The sequence below is a fragment of the Kogia breviceps genome, chromosome 10 (assembly GCF_026419965.1).
Source record: "Kogia breviceps isolate mKogBre1 chromosome 10, mKogBre1 haplotype 1, whole genome shotgun sequence".
Taxonomy (NCBI): Eukaryota; Metazoa; Chordata; class Mammalia; order Artiodactyla; family Physeteridae; genus Kogia; species Kogia breviceps.
Genome location: NC_081319.1, coordinates 13,944,723 through 13,966,381, shown reverse-complemented (window position 1 = coordinate 13,966,381; position 21,659 = coordinate 13,944,723). Strand labels below are relative to the sequence as shown.

Genomic DNA, 21,659 nt, shown 5'->3' with positions numbered 1-21,659 from the left:
TGCTTTGAAGTACCATAGTTGAACTTTTTTGTTTTGTTTTGTTTTGTTTTGTGCTATGCGGGCCTCTCAATGTTGGGGCCTCTCCCGTTGCAGAGCACAGGCTCCGGACGCGCAGGCTCAGCGGCCATGGCTCACGGGCCCAGCCGCTTTGTGGCATGTGGGATCTTCCCGGACCGGGGCACGAACCCGTGTTCCCTGAATCGGCAGGCAGACTCTCAACCACTGCACCACCAGGGAAGCCCTAAAAACTGTACTTTTTAAAGTAGGAAAGTTAACTATCTGAAGTTTATTATCTAAATAACTAAATATAATAGGCAAAGCATTTGTCTTTCTTCACATATTTATTCAGCTGTAAATCTTTGCATTTTATGAAATTTATATTTTTGCTATGTTAAATTCTAATATTACCAAAATGTGCATTTTGGAACACATCCTACCCCTGTAAACAGTATTTTATATGTTGTCATGTTAGTGATCAAATGGTTCTGTTCTTAATAGCAACTATCTCAAAAATCATCTTTTTCGATTTTCAACTTAACACGTTTATATTTTGTACAAAGTTCTCTTGTCTTCGTTCCTTTTGGTTTAGTGCATACATCATATACTGGAGAACTATCAGTTTGTTTTAGCAATTTGTACTCTGGTAGTTCCATGATAATTACTTGATTTGTATTTGGTTACCCAATTGCAGATAATCCTGTGGCATTACAGAGTTTAATTTATGGGGAAGATCTTTAGACTTAAAAAGGATTACTGACCATTTAGGAGTGATTAATTAATCAGTATAAAATTGAGTCTTAACTGTATAAATGCCTTTCTAAGCTACACAGAGATACACGCACAGACACACATATTAGGCAATCCCATAGCAAAAATGACCAAATTACAACAAAGAGGACGGTGTCCTACTATGTTGGGCCATCACAGGAAGTAGTGAGTGAGCCAGGGGTTCTTGAGTCAAGTGTTTTGAGGCTGTTCTTGTTCTCACAAGCTGTGGGATCTTGAGCAATTCATTTTCCCTAAAGTTCACTTTCCTCATTTGTATGGTTAGTGTGCCATACCGTGATTTGTTAGGTTCCTTCTTTTCCTGAAATACTTTGATTTCTTACTTCAAAAAGCTGAAGTTTAGAGGTGAATAGTTTCATATTGGTAAAACTGCTATGAATTAAGAGGTGACAGGGTAAGGTAAATTCATTTATTGGGATAATCGTGTAGAAAGGTTCATTGATTGTCTAGTCAGCAGTCTTTTTGTTTACTTACTGAATTCGAGGATTTGGGTGGATCTAGGAGGGCAGGCTTTCCTCCCTCTGTGCCCTTTTGTCCTACCTGACATGGAGACATAGGATTGATTCATTTTCAAAAATCTCTCATTTTGAAAGAATCCCTTAAAACCTTGTTAGCTCAGGGTTATCTTTTATCTGATTTCTCTCTTCCTGTATAGGTTGCAGGCTGAAGAGCATTAAAATATCTATTTTCTTAGTGATTTCTTTTTCTAGGTTTGAATAATTTGCTCGATTCTTCCAAGATACTTAGATGAAAGAGTGTTAACTAGGGATTGCTAATTTTAGTTACTTTTGTTTGAAATTAGAAAGTAAATGCATTATATATTTAGTCTGAAGAGTAAGCCCTCATATCCTTTATCTGGTCATTTAAAAAATTCTAAATAATGTTCAGGCACCTTTTCTATTGTGAGGTTAGATATTTGCTTGACATTTGTTTTTTCCTTTTTCCTTTCCTTTATTAAAAAAAAAAATGAAGTCAGTGAATAAGTAGAAAGATCCATGTGAGTGTTGGGCTTGTTCTCATTGAGTGCTTCTTTTTTTTTTTTTTTTTTTTTTGGTGGTACGCGGGCCTCTCACTGTTGTGGCCTCTCCCGTTACGGAGCGCAGGCTCCGGACCCGCAGGCTCAGCAGCCATGGCTCACGGGCCCAGCCGCTCTGCGGCATGTGGGATCTTCCCGGACCGGGGCACGAACCCGTATCCCCTGCATCGGCAGGCGGATTCTCAACCACTGCGCCACCAGGGAAGCCCTCATTGAGTGCTTCTTTTTGCTCCCATTCATATATTATTTTAAGCTTACCTCAAGCATTCCAATAGCAGATATCAAATGATTGCTGTTTTATACCAGAGGGGGTTTTATGAACCAGGCCAAAGGATCCACTAGATCTCTCAGACCATTTTTCTAACTTTCAGATTCTATGATACTACAATTTTAATCTTTTAGGTTAAATCTAAAAAAATTACCATCTTTATAGGTGAAAAAATGGTAAGATGGTGTCAATTTTATATGGATCAGCCTACATATCAGTTATTCAATGTTGAGAAAACATATAACTCATCTGTGAAAATGGTAATGACAAGCCGCAAAGCTTACTAAAATGCTAACTTCATTTAAGAAAACTTAGTTATCGTCGTGAGTGCCAGGTATTAAAAACTATATTTTAAATATTTGTAAATCAAATAGGAATAAAACCTTCATTGCATATCTTTCTTTTTTCAGGAATTATTTTCCTGTGTCTTATGAGACAAATCATAGGCATTACAGTTTGAAATCAAGTTCATTGTTTTCTTTGCAACTGCTACATAGCTGTTGAATATTTGTAGTACGTTTTCATGACTAATGAAGTGCATGCTTGATTGTCTGCCATTAGTAAAAATATCTTTTTATGCCAAATGGTGGTTTTCAGCATGGCCTTAACAAAGGTAACATATAAATGTGCTATTTCTCTTCAAAGGAATGCAAATCAGTAGAAGCAAATTTTAAGGGAAATATTTAAAAATAAACAATTAAAATGGATATTTTATGTTACTTACTGGAATTATATGAACATATAAATAGAGCAGCTAGATATACTTATTTTAAGAGGCCAGTATAATACTAATTAGGGAAGTGGTAAATATCATAAGTATTCTAGTGAATTCATTCCATTTTTAATACCTACACCTTATTGCTGAGTATACTGTTGGATAGATAGCTATAATGCTGACCTTGAGAGTCTTCCACAGTTACTTTTCAGTTTTTCTAACCATCGTTTTATGTTCCTGCTACTCTTGCTGCTTGTCACTTGCTATTTCACCCATGTTTGATCCTACCTCTCTGCCTTCTTTAATTCAGTTTCCTTTGTCAGGGATACCTCTTTCTTCCAGTCCTTACCTGTCAAAGTTCTACTTATCTTTCTATGTCTAGTTGACCTCCTTCCTGCCTCTTCCAGGAGGCCATCCAGATGCCCTCTAGTCAGAACTTGCTGCTCAAGGTCATTGCTGTCAACTTGTCCTTCCATCTGTAGCTCATCTCTATCTTGCTGCCTTGTGACTAATAGATTCTGTGTCCGTTCTCCAATTTTATCGTGTACCTCTCTTCCCTGTGTTCCCTGCTTTGGAACAAATCATGCTTTTGATTGTTTTGTAAAATTAAAACTCTACACCAGACAAGGTAGTAGACGTTCAGGCTTGATTTTTCCCACATGGTATGTTTGGAGTAGGTGGGCCAATAATTTTTGCTTCTTACTTTTAAAATGATCTCGCTTATCCTCTTGTTTTCTGTTTCATTGGATAAATCATCTCACACCATCATTTATTTAATGCAAACAGAGTTCCTAAGTGTTGAGAAATACCAAGGAAAAAAAAAAAAGAATGCATCTGCATACATGGTCTTAGGTATTGGGCAAGAGACCATGAAAAATGTATATTGGTTCTGGGGAGAACACAGTTATTTAAAAGGGAATTAAATGAGTAATATTTATTTTATCAAAGATCAGAGGGACATCTTTGCTAGAAATCACGGGGCGATAGATGCTTTCTTTGACCATTCCTGCTCTGTTTCTTAATACTTACTTAATTTAAAAAACAGCAAAATTGCCAACTCTAATGGCCACTGTAGTTTCATAGAGTTTACTGTATGCATTCACATACTTCATCTTATTGGATCCTCATGTCACACCGTGAGATTGGTAGGGCAGAAATTATATACTATTCAGATACAGCCAAGGTTGTTATGAACTTTGTGATATTTTTTTCAAAGCTGATTACAAAACCATACTATTCTTTTATTAAATGTTAGTCTAATATTTAATGTCTATTATCTCTGCATAATTTCCAAAATAAAGTAACATCTGTAATCCAAAATGCAATGGCATGATTTACAGCTATATACTTATAGCTGTATCTTTTATAACAGATACAATAGCAATTCTGAAAAAAAATTCATGGGCCAGTGTGCCAAGTTTCACCATTTCACAGTTCCCTATTCCTCTGGACAAAGGGATTAGAATAAGTGTAGACCTAAACTCTAAAAAGGACCATCAGAGGATGAGGAGAATGAAGATGAGGATGGGGAGCTCTGTATGCAGGAAGGAGGCTAATGTCCGTACGATAAAGCTAAACCAAGGTACTCAGACAAGACGGTGAACAAGGAGACTGGGAAAGAGTCTGGAAAGAGTTGAGTCCCTACTTCTGTCTTCTCAGGTTCTGTTTTCTGCTACTTTGTCCAGTCCATTGAACTATATCCTTGGGTATTTAGGAGCTACAGAAACCAATAATTTACCCTTTTACTTAAGCTAGTTTGAGTGGGGTCTTTGTTATTCAATTCAAAGTCCTGACTCACAAGAGATAAAATTATTGATTTAATTGAAGTTTTCTTTCTATTCCACTTCGCATTCCTCTTTTCTCTTTCCTTTCCTTTCTTTCTACTTGTCCTTTTTACTTGTCCCTTCCCCTGTCTTTCTTCGTCTCGTTCACTTGTTCGTTCATCCATCTATCCGTGCATTCATCTAATAGTCATCAACTGTTGAGCATATGTTAAGCATTATGCTAGATTCCGAGGAAAAAGAGATAAGCAACATATAGTCTTTGTTCTCTTTAGAATTACATTTCCTCTTTTTGCTTTTAAGACGTTGGTGTTCTGGAAAGGGAGGCAGAACCCAGGCCAAACATGGGGGAAAGGTCATAAAAAGAAATCCTTAAAGCATATATATGCCTAATATTTTAGATTGGTGGAAAGATTGAAGGTATGAAGGGTGAATTGGAAAGGGGTCATGAAAAAGTGAGCTTAAGAGGAGGATTTTTTAAAAAATAAATTTATTTATTTATTTTTGGCTGCATTGGATGTTTGTTGCTAGGCACGGGCTTTCTCTAATTGCAGTGAGGGGGGGTACTCTTCATTGCAATGTGTGGGCTTCTCATTGCCATGGCTTCTCTTGTTGAGCACGGGCTCTAGGTGCGTGGGCTTCAGTGGTTGCAGCATGCTGGCTCAGTAGTTGTGGCGCACGGGCTTAGTTGCTCCACAGCATGTGGGCTCTTCCCAGACCAGTGTTCGAACCCATGTCCCCTGCATTGGCAGGCAGATTCTTAACCACTGTGCCACCAGGGAAGCCCTAGATGAGGATTCTTATTAATGACAATTCTTCACCAAGTTCTAGGCAGATGACAAATTCAAAATACATAACTGTGCATCATTTAAATTGGCAGAGGTAAAAAAAATGTACTTTGAATAGTAGATTGAATCTTCTTGTACTCTATTATCAATACTAGGTATGGGTAAAGCGAGATTTGGACATGTTACCCTTTCTTCTTTAGTAAGCATTGTGAGAGACTAATTATACAGTACATCTCAGAATCACTGTGTTGTACAGGTCATTGTAATTTCATGAGAGACCAGCCCCAGAGGAATTGATGAACTTTTCCTGGAAACACTAAGCGTGTGCAGAAATTCAGACCAAGTCTACTGACATGGACAGTCCCAAGTATGGTTGTAATTTAGAGACAAAAGATGGAAAATTTGAGCCCTCTTATCTGTAACATTTGCTCTTACAAAAGTTCTCAGCTAAATTAATTAGTTGGCAAGCAGGTCATGGTCTAGTTTTGCCTCATCGCTTCAGTCTTCTAGGTTTCTGTGTTTCTTTATTCCCACGCCTCAGCAAATGGGGTTTCTCTCTTTGGATGTGTTATACTTCTCAAAAGGTTGTCCTCTTATACTTGGTGAACTTGTTCTTTGAAGGCCTACCTCTTGGAAACTTTCTCTGACGATCCAAGGCAGAGCTGGCCTTACTTTGTAAGTGTGTGCATCTCTTGCTCATGTCGGCAGACTCTGCTTTGAGTTACTGTTATTTTCTTTTTCTCTCTCAAATGAAACAAGGGCTCTGTTAGAGCAGGAACCTTTTATATTCATCTTTATATGACCAATTTCCAGGTCCATGCATGGGGTGTATTGAGGGTTTAATGTTTGGTGAATAAATGAACAAAGTGGAATGAATGAGACACAGAGTGTAGTCCAGTATGGACAAGTAAAAGGTAGTGCCTTTCTCAGAAATAAGGTCAAAATAAATATTCCGAAATTTGTAGATGTGTTATCCCTCAAACTTTTAGAATTGACATGTGGAAAGTACATTGTTTAAATTCGTATCTTATAAAGTAATCATGTTACAGGTGTTGCTTATGATCTGTGTTCAAAAAGACTGTGAAGATATGCTGGCTGCCCATAGGAAGATATTTGAGAGAAAGCTGAAAGCCTTATAATTCATGATATTTCATGTTCAATGTATGAAAAGATCTTGTCAACCCAATACAGTATTTTAATTGAAAAGTATTCTCAAGTAAAATTGAGATATATACATTTTAATCCATCTACCATAATATACACAAAGTATGTACGTATATTAAATAAACTAAGAAGTTCTAGAGCTCAAAATATATTCCTGTTTCAAAGACATGTGTTCACATATTTTGAGGATAGGACCGACTCCCCTACTCATAAGCAGTATTTCATAGAACATATTTTGGGAGTTGCTGATCTAACAGAAGATAAACTAATAATAGCTTGATAGGGAGGAAATGAGGCTGAGGGAATCCCCAACTGATTTGTGTTTTTAAGCTGCCATTTTAGAATCTGAATGTTAGAGAAAAATAGATATATTGATGAAATAGTCAATACAGATTAACAGCTACTTTCTGAGTAGCCACTTTGTGCCAGGTACTTTCTGGCACGTGAAGATGCATGAGATAGGCAGGTTGAGAAGTATCACAATCGATAGGTTCCCACATGATGGTTCTCATATTTTCAGAAAAAGGCAATGACAGGGTGCACACTGTATCTGCATGTGATTCTCCTGCTATAATTAATATCTTAAAAGCTCATAGTGCATTGAAACTCTTGTAACTGTTCTTCAGAAGTACAGACGTTGAAGTTTGAAGTAGGCAAAAGAATATCGCTGTGAGCACTGAGTTTTAGTAATTTACCCTGTACATGTTTTTAAAACTCCTACCATTGTACTCGGAAACAATAAAAATGAGCGCACATATTTTTTTCTTCAGAGAAATGACTGTGTGGTGAAAAATTGTAAATTTAACTTAATATTTCATTTTATTAGTTGAGTCTCATTGGTCCTATGTCATGAAAAATGATATACCTTTCAGCTCCCTTTAACTAGGTATCCTATCATTAATCACGAGCTGCCTAGCTATGCTGAAGTTTTCATATTTTTTATGACTCAGTGCATGCATCTCGGTAGTAAGTAGAGGTGCCTTCTGAGAATTAGCCTTCTCCCACCCCTTCCTCTGACTTCACAGCAACAGGCGGGCACATAGGCACACACGCATGTGGGTGCTTTCTTTCACCCACACTCACATTCTTACACTGTCCCATTCTCTAGATGAACACCTTCCTGGATGCTAATGAGTGTCAGTAATCCTAATTATTTTCCCCGGGTACAGATACGATTCTTAACCTCATATTCTCTGTTAAGATGCTGTTTAACAACAGTATTGATCTATTTCCTTTCCATTTTTCCTATAATTCAACCTGTACTCCCTGCTTATCTTGGACTTGCTCCTTCTTCAGCCATCTTCCCTCCCTGAAATTTTGACATTCTGTGTCTGAGCTACAGTAATGTGTGCATAATCATGCAATCATTTACTTATTCATTCAACAAATTGTCATCAAGGCAGTGTGCTAGCTGTTGTGGGAATCATAATGAAAAAAATTCCTAATGCCTCTTATTCTGAAAGGAAACTTTTAATAGGGAGACTTTTTTTGCCATTATATTTAAAAAAATTATTTTGCATAATGGAACTGCTGTTTTTGACATTTGCTTTAAGTAGCTTTCATAGATACTTACTTTGATTCTGGCACTTAGCTATGATGGAAATGATGGAAGGCATGTTTTTAAACTGAGGATATTTGTTTGAAGGGGCAACATAATTGGGATATGTAGCATTTGTTAATTTACCACATACCTCTGTAACATTGGATTTGGGAAAGACTATTTTAGTAAGTGAAAAGATACACTGCTATTATAATGGCCCATAAATAATTTTTTTCATTAATAGGAAAAACAAGATGATAGATACAAGCAAATGACTTTACTATCAGGTAGAATACAAGATGAGTTCCTAAAAGACGTATAGAATGAAGCCTGATGGGAAATGCAGAGAAGGCCAAAATTACTTCTCTCTAAGGTTCCAGGAATAGTTTTATGAAAGGGCTTGGTGATGACATTTCCTCAGTAACTATGGCTGGGATATGAACATTTAGAGATGTTGGCGATGGTCCTTGCAGGCTGAGTAAGTAGTATAAATATATACATACAGGTACGGAAAGCTTTGGGGCATGGATGTGAATGGTGAGAGGAGGTCAGTTAAATACAAGCATAGAATGGGGAAAGAAATGTCTGTCGTGTGTGAAGCACATGCACAGTGTGTTCTGCTATGTATTTAGGCAAGTGTCTCTTCTTGCTTTGGAAGGTACATTTGCGTGGATAGCTTTCTCCCTGGCCATCGTGCACAGTCAGTTCTGTTGATAAGTTCTTGCTGATGTAGTGACTGCAGTAATCCTTGAGTTACACAGGCCTCACCAGCCCTGATAGAATGTTGAATGTTCAAAAGAAAAATCAAACTACCTATTGAATCATCAAATGCTGTTGTGTGTTTATGAAATCAGATGAAAGCCAGTTTCTACCTTCCAGCAAATCTGCTTCTCTGTACTCGGTTGGGGTTGTAACGAGGGATTACTCTGCTCCCCTGAGAAGGTTAAGCTGTCATCTCGTTAAATACGGGCTTAAAATAATGCTGCCAAAGCAGCTGCCTCTTGTGATTGATGATGATGATGATGGATGATGATAGTTTTGAAATCAGTTTTGCAGTGGAAATGGCTGTTTTTCTCTTTGGCTGATGTTGTAATCCGGATTGGGGATTTCTTGTCATATTAGGTATCTTTTTGATTAAATGGAAAATTGCTAAGGACTGTATTCTCTATGATAAAATGGCTCTCAAACTGAGCTATGGGGCAAATGATAATGAGTTGTTCTGTACATATTAGTTGAGTGACAGCAGTTATTCTGGGCTTTACAGTGTCCTCCGTTTTGAGTTATATTTGGGGAACAAGTAGCAACCCAAATCTAGACAGAGAAGTGGCAGACATTGTGGTACTTTTGAAGATAATAACATGCCTTACTAAAGTCTTACAAGAGTGTTGACACACATTAATATTCACTGTTCTCTTCAAGTTCCTCACGGCTTATACACTTGTCCTCTCTTTTTGGATTTATCTTCCCCCCAGATATCTGCATGGCTGGGCCCCTTACTTCTTTGGATTTCTGCTCAAATATTTTCTCGTCAGAGAGGCCTTCCTGGTTCATCATCTCTAGAAGAGTATCTGTACCTCCTCTGTTTGTTCTCATTGCTACATAGCACTTTTCATCCCCTGCGGTGTTTATTTATTTATTGTCTCTTTCCTAGGATGTAAGCAGCATCAGAGCAGAGACTGAACTGTTTAGTGCTATAAACTGAGCGCCTGTAAAATTTTCTGCCCCATAATAGGCACACATTAATAATTGTTGAATGATTAGCTGGATGAATTTTTATTGTAGGCACAGAGGGGGCTAAATAGGGTGCTAAAGTTGATTTAGAAAGCTAGTTAATATTTGGCTCCAGAGCCAAACTCAAGAATTTTGGTTTATTAACACAAATTGTTTTAGTTTGTATATACCCAAATAATACAGGCAACAAAGAGCCCTGAAAAGGAAATGGAACATTTCCTTACTTGTAGGTAGACCACTTTCACACATCCTAGAAAAAAGGAATCAATTTTATTTATATAAAATCACTGGTAACCACTATTCCATACCACTCCATTGTGTAAGCCTGAGCACATGCTGGTCAGAAAAAGCCAAGTTCAGAAAGGACAGGAAAACAAAACATACCCCCCCCCAAGTTTTTTTTAAAGGCCAATAACATTTGTATCCATTGGGTAAACATGATCAATCAAAGCTTTACAAGCTTTATATGGGCTGCTTCCTTAACAAATGTGTTTTTTTGCCTTGGTCATTCATCATATCTGGAAGTTTGGATGATAAGTTTGAGCACTGTCTTAGGTTAACACTGAGAATAGCTGCTTGGTAGATATGTAAAGGGAAAAGCTTGTTAAAGTGGCAGAACAACATGTATTCTCCTGACACCTTAACATAGCATACTGTAGCCTGTTGACATTTTTTGTTGGCTGGATATGGTGAAATGCAGCTAAATTTCAGGAGGAGGATTTGTTGTAATGGGGAAATGAGATATGTGTGGAACAAGCAAAAATGCAGATGGTGAAAGTATTGTCTTGAGCCCTCCTAATGCATGGGGGATTTTCTAATGGGACTGAAAATATTAGTTGCTGAAAACAGAATCATCTACTGTTTTAAATAAGCTACCTTAAAAAATCGCAGAGGGCCTTAAATAACCAAGATACAGGTAGCTGCTGTCACCAGCACTTTTTAGAGGGATTGACGAACGGTTTTGTTCAGGAGGTAAAGAAGTGCTACGAAAAATGAAAAGTTGAATCACTGGAAGCAAGCTTATGGTATCATGTCCAGTTAACACTGCACATAAATGGTCTATTGCAGAGAGGTCCAAATCATGCTGAGACCTCAGCAGTGACGTAATAATCCAGTTGTATGGCATCTCATGAATACAAATGTTATTTGTTTCCCAGATCAGTTAGTGCTAATGAAAGAGAGCAGATAGATGGGTGAAGAAGACAGGCTCATTTATTTTTTGTGGTAGAACTGTTAGGGCTGGGGCAAAGGATCTAGCTCATTGGGTCAAGTTCAGACATTTGAGGTTGATAAGAACAAGTGTGGAGAGCATTTGAATTAGCTTAGATTGGACCAAGGAGTTGAATGGAAGGGGAAGAAGGGGGTCGTGGAAAAACATACATTGAGATCCAGTGAGTTGGAAGGAAATCAAGAAAACAGAAATCCTAGACCTGGAAAGTCAGAGGGTGAGAAAAATTGTCCCACAAAAGTGTGGTTTAGATTTCAACTCACAGTACTGTAGTACTCCTTGCCATAGATATTTTCTTTTGAAAAAGCTGAAAGCATACTTCAACCTTATCCTCTACATAATGAGTATTGTTACTGGGCCTCACTTCTAGATTTTATTATTTTCAAGATTCCTGCAGAGGTACTTTGAATCATTTCTATGTCTGCTTTAGCCGGGATGTGTGCCAAAATGGAATTTAAAATAAACCATCTCTTAGTATCTCCTCATTCCTTTTCAGGGACTTGCACATCTCCCCAAAATGTTTTCAGTGTGGGTTTTGAGTCTCATACAGAGAAGGTGGCTTCTTGACACAATAAAGTATCTCGTCACTGGCCCTTGTAATTTAACTTTTCTACATAAAACTACACTAATTTCTGTGTGGCCAGTTACGAATATAAGCTTTTAATTTCATGAGAGAATCTTAGATTTAAAAGGACTTGGGAGGATGAAGTAGTCTTTAATTAGTAGACCAGGGATGAGGAGGGTGAATCCGTGTTTTCCTTTAAATGGCATGGCTAATTCATAGCAAAATGGGATTGGGGGCTTCCCTGGTGGCGCAGTGGTTGAGAGTCCTCCTGCCGATGCAGGGGACGCAGGTTCGTGCCCCGGTCCGGGAAGATCCCACATGCCGCGGAGCGGCTGGGCCCGTGAGCCATGGCCGCTGAGCCTGCGCGTCTGGAGCCTGTGCTCTGCAATGGGAGAGGCCACAACAGTGAGAGGCCTGCGTACCGTAAAAAAAAAAAAAAAAAAAAAATGGGATTGGAACCCAGGTTTTAGGACTGTGGCCTCGGTGCTCTTTCTCACAGGGAGAGCAGAATGGAGTGTTGGTGAGTGTTAAAATTGCAACTGTCATCTCTGTTAGCTGTGTGACCTTAATATATTTACCCTGTAAACTTTTACTTCATCTGTAACATAGGGTTGATAATAATGTTTAACTTACGAATTTGGCTTGAATGGGATAATAAATATTGGATTGGCCAAAAAGTTTTTTCGGTTTTTTTTTATAACATTGTATGGAAAAACCCAAATGAACTTTTTGGCCAGCCCAATGTAGGATTTCACACAATGCCTGCAAAGTCTTTGAAAATAATCAATATATAATAACCCATCTGTATTATATTTTTATTGCTGTGTAACAAATGGCCACAGATAAAAAAGCTTAGAATAATCCACATTAATTATCTTGTAAATTCCCTGGGCCAGGAGTCCAGCATAGTTTAGCTGGGTTGTCTGCTCAGAGTTTCATAATGCTGAGATGGAAGTATCATCTGGCCGTGTCTTCATCTGGAGGCTGAATTAGGGAAATAACTGCTTCTAAACTTCCTAAGATTGTTGGCAGCATCCATTTTGTTGGAACTGTGAGACTAAGGTCTGGGCCCCTGACCTTGGTAGCTTTCTGTTAGTCAAGACTGTTCTCAGCGCCCAGAGGCTGGCTCGGGTCCTTGCCACGTGATGTTCTCTGTAAGCACCTTACAACACAGGAGCTTACTTCTTCATATTCAAGAGGACAATCTCTGTCACTTGACATCTCTCCTTTTAAGAAGGGAGCCTGTCCCTTTTAAGTTCTTACCTCTGTAGGTCAAGATTCCAAGAGAATCTCCCTTTGGAATAACTCAAAGCCAACTGATGTGGAGCCTTAATCCAGTCCCTTTAGTCACATAAGGCAGTGTAATCTAAGGAGTGAAATCCATCATATTCATACCGTCATTAATAGGGAGAAGGTTACAAAAGTGGTCTATACCAAGGGGCAGGAATCTTGGGGGCTGTTACAGATTTCTGTCTTCTTCAGAGAACTATTATTGTTAATTTTTATTAATTTTTCTCATTATTATATACTTCTGAGGTTATGATGGCTGAGAGCTCTGTAATTAAAGGTGATTCTATGATAATAGTGGGAAATAAAGGTAAAACTATTTTGGAACCTTTACTTGTGAAATAATTTGCATTGTATCCCTCTTTTTTCATGTTCATTTGGTTTTGGATTGCATAACCATATATAAAACATACTAAATGTTATCCCCCCAAAACTATTACATTTCTTCTTAACATGTCCGCGATGAAGACACAAGTAGATGGTGATCATGGAAACCCAGAATATAATACTCAGTGGTCAATATAATTCCTAATTCTTTTTTTATTTTTTTGTGGTACGTGGGCCTCTCACTGTTGTGGCCTCTCCCGTTGCGGAGCACAGGCTCTGGACGAACAGGCTCAGCGGCCATGGCTCACGGGCCCAGCCGCTCCGCAGCATGTGGGATTCTCCCGGACCGGGGCACGAACCTGTGTCCCCTGCATCAGCAGGCGGACCCTCAACCACTGCGCCACCAGGGAAGCCCCCCTAATTCTTTAAAGTAGAAACTTCCACTGATTTTGTTCTTGTTCTAGTTAATAGAGGAAGAGAAGAAATTATTTTAAAAGAATAATTTGTAATGGCACTTGTACATATTACACATAAATCTGACGAAGATAAATTCTGCTTACAATGCTAATGTTGTCTTGGCACCTATTTACAGAGTGTCATTATCTAAATATTTTCAGTATTCCAAATAGGAATGTCTTACTATTTACCATAGAAAGGAAGCTAATGAGAACAATGATCCTTCTGATCAGTTATTAAAATGTATTTTCTGTCCTATAAGCTCTGTCATTAATTTCCTGGTACACCTTGAATATGCCACAAGCAATTTGTAATATCAGTTAACATTTGGGAAGTTGAGCATAGCCATCTAGGATATTAAATATTTGCTCCAGGAATGCTAATAAAATACGATGACATTTTGTTCCCAAAGTATTTTTTAATGCTAACAGCAAAATTAAGGGGTATCAAATGAACAAAGGAATATCTATTTAGATTCATTTTGCTCAGTTCTTCTGATTTTTGTGTTCCCACTTGATGCTGACCACTCTCACTTACATTTAGAGGTCCAAGTTTGGAAATAGGGCTCTCAGGGCTACATCACTAATGGTCCCTTAGGAAATATGTCCTTGCATAATCAAGTCATTAAGGGGACTTTCGTAATACATTGAAAGAATGAATTTGCCCTTCCATCTACTTCCTCATAGGTCCACTGCCATTTCTGTATTAGGGAATTTTTGGATAGCCAGGAAATAAATTATTATTTAATTTAGCCCTAGTTACAAAATACTATGTAGTCCCTTCTCTTAGGGTTACAAGTTGGCAAAAAAAAAAGATACTGTTCGATTTTAAAAAATTGAGTTAGTACTACTAATCTTTCTTGATTTTTAATATATTGTGGAGACAGGTTTCATATTTTTCTGTATATTATACACCATGGATTCCACAGAAAAATAAAGTTGGTTTAGTTTCTTTGAAGCAGTGGCCTGGAGCATAGATAGTAAAAAGAGGAGGCTGTTTTACCATTTTAACTAGTTGTCTAGTTGATATATTTTTATCCAATCTATTTTATGTAATAAAAACCAACCCTTAGGAAAGTGAGCACATCGGACTGTTTCACTGATTTGATTTTATATTGGCCTAACCTAATTCACATCATCTCAATATGTATGGCCTTGTAACCTGTAATGATTTCTACACACACTCTACATTCATATTTATAGGAGGTGGAATATTGCTTGGCATATAATAGGTACTAGATACATACTGACTTAATGAATGAAGGGACTATACTTACTAAAGCCAACAGTCGCTAATGAAATGATTGAATTTATTTTTCTCTCCAACGTAGTTGAATGGTAAAAATACTCTTGAAAAGGTTTTTGATTATAACTTAATACAGCAAGTCATGTTGAAAATAAAATGGACTTATTTCCAAATGAATCTTTAGCAAAACATTTAAGTGTTTATGTTACATTTATTACATTTTTGTATATCACCTTTGGGACCTTATTATTGCTTTATTAATTTATAACATTATAGTATTCCATAAACATGTTTCCATACATTCACGGTATTTATATATCAATAAAGATAAAAACTACCTTCTACTCTTCCCTTACCTTTCTTACATTTCCATTGATTATGTTCCATACATATGAACCAGAAAAAGGAAAAGAAGTTGGAAGGCGTTCATTGAAAGTGAAACAGTATTGCTTGTAATAATGGTCAAATCATAGAACATCACTTTGATTTTACCTTTTAGATCTTATAAAATATGTTCTCTTTTTCTGGGTTAAACTGTAGATTTAACATGTCTGATGATTAAAAGCCCATCCACTAGGGAACTTAACTCACATACTTGAGTAAGGTGATAAAAATGCTGAATCCCTTTAAGTACAGATTGGCTTGATAATTGTGTTTGATGATTCAGTGGTCTTCCAAAGCATTTTTGGTTCTTTTTAAAGTTATCAATACTGTTAATATCTAAAGACCTCAGAAAAAAGATTATCTTAAATTATTTATTACTTCTTTGCTTGCCAGGTGTGTTGTTTTCTTACTTAGTCTCTTTTAAGCTAGTTAATTTAATTTTTAGTTTGTTTTGTTATAGAGACTATTATATTCACAAAAGCATAGTAGATAATATATGCAAAGCACAAAGAAAAAAACCCATATTTAGTAGTTACACGATTGCTTTGAGTATATAAAGGCCGTTAAAAATAAGTTAAGATCCAAAGAGCATTCCTAGAGTCTAGAATTACTAGCTTGGTTTTCTTTTAATTGAACTTGATCAAGGTGACTAGATTCTAAATCTCCCGTGTACTTTGTGCTATGTAATTATTCTAAACGTACTGAAGAATTTGTCAGTGTTTTTAAAGGTGTTTAAACTACTTCCATGTCTGCTGCCTTATTTTTCTGCCCATTAGAATGAACAGTAACTTTATTTCCAAAAGAAGTAGCCTTATTTCCTTTAAAAATTTTTTGTTTTTGATAGGGGTTGATGTTATGGTGTCTATCAGAAATGAGATCAGAAATTCAAAAGTGATACTATGTTTTAGTAACAAAGCAAAACAACCAATATTCTGCCATATGATTGATGCCCTAGTTCTAGAATTTCTTTTATCTAGCCTTTGATAAATTCACTGCTAAAAGCTCTGCTCACGAATTTTTATTTAATTGAATTATTTCCTTGAAGCAGAATACAGCTTTGTACCGTTAATCTCCTCTTCAGTGTTCAGTGGAATCAGTATGACCATAATGTGCCAAAATTTCTCTCTTTTTTTTTTTTTTTTTTTTTGCGTACGCGGGCCTCTCACTGTTGTGGCCTCTCTCGTTGTGGAGCGCAGGCTCCGGACGCGCAGGCTCAGCGGCCATGGCTCACGGGCCCACCCGCTCCGCGGCATGTGGGACCTTCCCGGACCGGGGCATGAACCCGTGTCCCCTGCATTGGCAGGCAGACTCGCAACCACTGCGCCACCAGGGAAGCCCAAGATTTCTTATAAATTGAACATTTTCAGTTATATCTGCGTAGCTGATAGATGTCTTGTTACTTTCTGATATTCTGATTCAAGAAGTTTCATTGAGTATTGCAAAAATATTGTTTAATTTTTTGTCTTATTAAGCATTTAGATAGATATTTCCTAATAAGTAAGACGTAGGCCTAGATAGTTGTTAGATGAAATATTTTATTTTAGGATGAAATACTGCTTAAGAAAGCAATGGGAGAGTTTTCCTACCTTTTTAATCATATCCTTCTGCTAGATGCACTTTATTTGCTCATGTTTGTGAACTCACAACCCGTACTATAATTGGCTTTGAACATCCTGGATCACAAATCCTATATTTAATAATTCTATTCACACAGTCTGTTTCTCACATTTCTGGAAACTCTAATCTTTGGCATAACAGATATTTTGAATTAGCATCTCATGTCTTAACCTTATTTCCTGACCTTTAAAATTTTTTATTTTTTATTATTTTTATTATTCATACATTGATTTGCTCATGTCCCTCATTGAAATGTGGGGCTTATGAGAACAGAGACCTTGTCCGTTTCATCCACCAATTACTTCGCGGATCCTCATGGTGTTGCTGGGCCTAAGAGGGATTCTCAAAAAACATACAGATACATCACATGATGGTTGTTATTAATATATATCATGCCCTATGGTTGTTAACATCACAGCAGGTATTGTATACTCTGACACAGTTTTTTTTCCTTGTATTTCATTAAGTTCTTATAACCTTATGAGGCACAAGTACCATTATCCAAATGAGAAAATGGAGACTTAGGTTAAATAATTCACCCAAAGCTATATTGCAATAGTTAGCTGATTATTTAGTGATTGTTTAGTCTCTCTAAATTTAAGACTTTTTGACTTCAGACCCATTTCTTTTAACTTCTCTTCTGCATGCATTCCCCCCCCCCCCATATCTTTATGGGATCTGGACATGTGTTTGCTTTTGGACCTAAGCCTAGTTTTTTAAGTCAGTGTGTGAACACAAATTAGGACTTCACTAACCAGATGATAAGGGAGCAAGGAGAGAACAGTGAAATTTGTCTCTAATGTTGCTGATAATAAGTAACACTTGGACAGCACGTTATGTTTTATAAAGAGCTTTGCATATGTATTCTTATTGAGTAATCATCATATTACAAGTTGGGAACTAGGCTCGGAGTTGAAAATGTTAAGTCTGCATCTCATGGGTGAGTGGCAGGCCTGGGACCCAGATCTAGGTATTTTGTTTTCATTCCCCTTTGTTGCACTGTGGTACCTGCAAGCAGTTTCCCTTTTCCCATACTTCTTTGTTTTGTTTGTCCCTTGGTTTCGGGAACTTCGCTCTATTATTTTCAAGCTTTTTTGTTTTCATCACCAAGCTTTACCACAGTTTCTACAGATCACTGGACTTTTGTAATGTTTTAGGAAATATAAGGAAGGTACTTGGCCGTAGTTAATTTTTTTTAATATATGTTGAAGACTTATGGGCCTCAGTTTCTTATCCACACATGGAGGTAGCAGTTTGTTTACTCTACCATACAATGTAGCTGTAGGATTAAATCAGGGTTTCTCAGCCTCATATACTGACATCTGGGGCCAGGCAGTTCTTTGTGGGAGGATGCCCCGTGTTTAGTTAGGTTTGTCAGTAGCTACTACCCAGTAGTACCTTCCTAGTTGTGACAACCAAAGATGTCTTTGGGCACTGACAAAATTTTTGCCTCTCAGGGGAAGCAAAATTGCCCCTGGTTGAGAACCTGTGGATTAAATTAAGATAATGAATGGGAAAATGTTTTGTAAATTTTGAAATAATCTTTAAATTAAAGGTGTTATTAGGATGAGCTTTAAGAACAATAAAAGTTCACTGAGGTGGGTGAGAAAAGGAGGCGTAAGAGAAAGCAGTGCAGATGTATTAAGGACAAAAGTTGGCCCCCTACTGTTACTGCCTTGTGAATGCTCACTCACTCCTATGCCTGCTATAAATTCCTTGCTTTTGCATTATTCTAAGCAAGTATTTAATATAATGTTGCCTCTTAACAGGAGTTCCCATTACAGATTTGAGTTTTCATTAGTTTATGAAATATCCTGCAGCACATTCACCACCATATGATGAATAATTAAAACTAAATTGCAGTTGTCAAAATAAATGAGCACACCACATTTGGAGATAGGAAAAAAATCCCTAATTTTTCCCCACATGGTTTATTGCATATTACTCCTATTTGTAGTATTCGCTGGTATGTAGTGACTCAAAGTTATTATTCAGAGTGAGAGCATTTATGCTATATTAGCTTTGTTGAATTGAAATTATAGAAGGTGCCAGTTAAATTTAAAGGTCTACATGTTGGTTTGTCTACTACTCAGAGTAAGAATCTACCAGTCCTCTGAGATGGCATGAACATGTTATGGCTCACACTGTTATTATCAAGTCTGCTGATATTCATATATGAGATGTTATTAAAATGACCCATTCATACATTATATTATAGGCTTTAGTGGTGGGGCTTTGAGAAAGCAGTCCAAGGGAAGAATGTGACCATCTTCTCCATCAAGAATTTTCTACTTATTTATTTATCTATCTACCTATTTATTTATATTTTTATTTTTTTGCGGTATGTGGGCCTCTCACTGTTGTGGCCTCTCCCGTTGCAGAGCACAGGCTCCGGACGCGTAGGCTCAGCAGCCATGGCTCACGGGCCCAGCCGCACCACGGCATGTGGAATCTTCCCGGACCAGGGCACAAACCCGTGTCCCCTGCATCGGCAGGTGGACTCTCAACCACTGCGCCACCAGGGAAGCCCTACTCTTTTCTTTTAATGTAACTTGCTGCATTTACCATCTGGGATAGAAGCTTGAGCACCAGCACCACCTATTCCAGGCTCCAGAGGATCAGTTCAAAAATTATATGGAATAGAGCAAACAGTGTAGGACAAGCTCTCTTCATTGCTCTTGCCTGGCAGTGGAGTATTGCTCAGATGTGGAAGTTAGTTGTTTAATTTTCAGACAGAACTGTGTACCTTGAGAAGCTAGACATCTTCCACTTGTACTGTTTTTTGTTTTTGTCAGAACTGATCAACTAAATCTGCCTGAGTGTCTGTGTGTGGGATGCATGTTGAAAGTGGTTTTATTTTTGCCCAGTAAGTCCCAAACATGCTGTCATCTTCATTTTATTTTTCCTCTCCCATAGAGTGCCTTTTGCAACTTGCCTCACAAATCACATTGTCTCTACTTATTATCCAGGTCTTTCTCCAGCTGGTAAAATACATTTTTTCCCCTCAGCAATATTCAGAGTTTTCCATTTAGTTATTCCCTGTATGTTTCCCTTCACTTTTAATGTGAAAATTGCAAATATATTTCTAACCCTTCTGTACAACGCTTTCCATTTACTGAAAACTCAGGCTATATAAATATAGAAGGGATACCTAAAAAAGTTTCATCTGTTTTCAGCTGTGTATCCCCAACTGGACCAGTTTTTCCAGATAATTTTTTCTTTCTTTGCAATTTCATCTGCATGATATAGTTCAGGAAAATAAAAGCTTTTTTTTTTGCAGAATCATTTTGCGCAGCACACTTTCTGACTAACAAAACGCTGCCAGAGCCCACTTACACTTTTTTGCAATTTTATGGAGGGGTTTTGTGTAAGGGAATGAAAAATCCTCGTGCTGGACTAAGGCAAGCAACCCATTTAGGCACTAAGAGTGAGAAGTAGATTTTATTAGCTTGGACTTGTCTTATAACCTCTTTGTGCTGTGTTCTTCTATTTAAAATGAAAATTCTATCATCTGTCCTTGTCCTGCATAGAGGATTTTTGAGGTTTCCAAAACTGAGGTATACAAAGATGTGAAATACTTTTGCAGTTCCATGTTTATTTTATTTTTCAAATGCATTTTTTTAGAACTTTTTCTGATAACTATACCATCAGACCCATTAGAACTTTAGATAACATTTCTTCATACAATGTTAGGTAGAGTTAGAGTTGGCTGCAAGAGAAAGAAAATCCATAATAGCAGAGACTTAAATGAGATAAAAGTTGATTTTTCCTTATCAAGTAAAAGTCAAAGTAGGCAATCCAAAGTAGTCACAGTGTTGCAGGATGTTAGGGATCCAGGCTTTGTCAGACATCATCTTTGTGGATGGAGCTTTGGTGTCATAGGCACATTCCAAGCAGCATAATAGAGAAAGGGAGCAATTATTTTCTCTTAAGGGAAGTTCCCAGTAGTTGCCATACACCTGCTCTGGTTAGTGTCAAGGATCAGCACTTAGTTATATGGTCATGTGTAGCTTCAAAGAAGACTGGAAGATATAGTTCTTCTTGTGGCTCTGTGCTGAGCTAAAATTTCTGCCTTGTGGAGGAAGACTAGCAGTATTTTCCCCACAAATAGTAATTTTAATATATCCTCCACTTGAGAATATTGCTGAGTAGATTGTGAACTACATGCAGACAGGGACTAGTATAATAAAATAATTTTGTGTTATCAGTCTTAACTTATTGCGACACCAAAGCAGTGAATAAATAGTCACTGAAGATGCACACAGAGTATTTTTAATGTGAAGTATGACTAAAAAGGAGACTGATTTTTTAAAGTTTAAAACAATTGTACTCAATCAATCCTTATTCTTTCAATAACTATTGAACTTCTTATGCGCTAAGTACTGTAGTCAGATGACTAGAGTTTTTCCTCAAACTGGTAACTGTGATACAACCATTTATCAAGGCATGTTGTGGATTCCTCTTTGGAAATGACGTTCAGACTTAAATTTTAAAACATATCAATATAAGAAAATAATTCTCTTCACTACTCATTTTGTTCTCTTAAAACCTGCTTTTGTTATTTTTTGCTCTGACAGCATTCTGATTCTCCCAATTAAAAAAAAATCTACCATAGTAGGATGGTAAATAGTAGAGATATCTAGAGACCATAGTAGAGATTTGGTCCCCTTGAAGGAATTTTAAATAATGGCTGTTAACTGTGATTGAGGTGCCCATGCTCCTGAGACAAGGAGCCTTAATG

General features: G+C 37.4%; 1 protein-coding gene across 1 annotated transcript in view; it reads left to right on the top strand.

Moving 5' to 3' along the window:
* The window catches only part of CNTN4 (contactin 4), a 958,070-nt gene that overhangs the window by 129,673 nt on the left and 806,738 nt on the right, over positions 1-21,659 (top strand). The window lies entirely within an intron of this gene.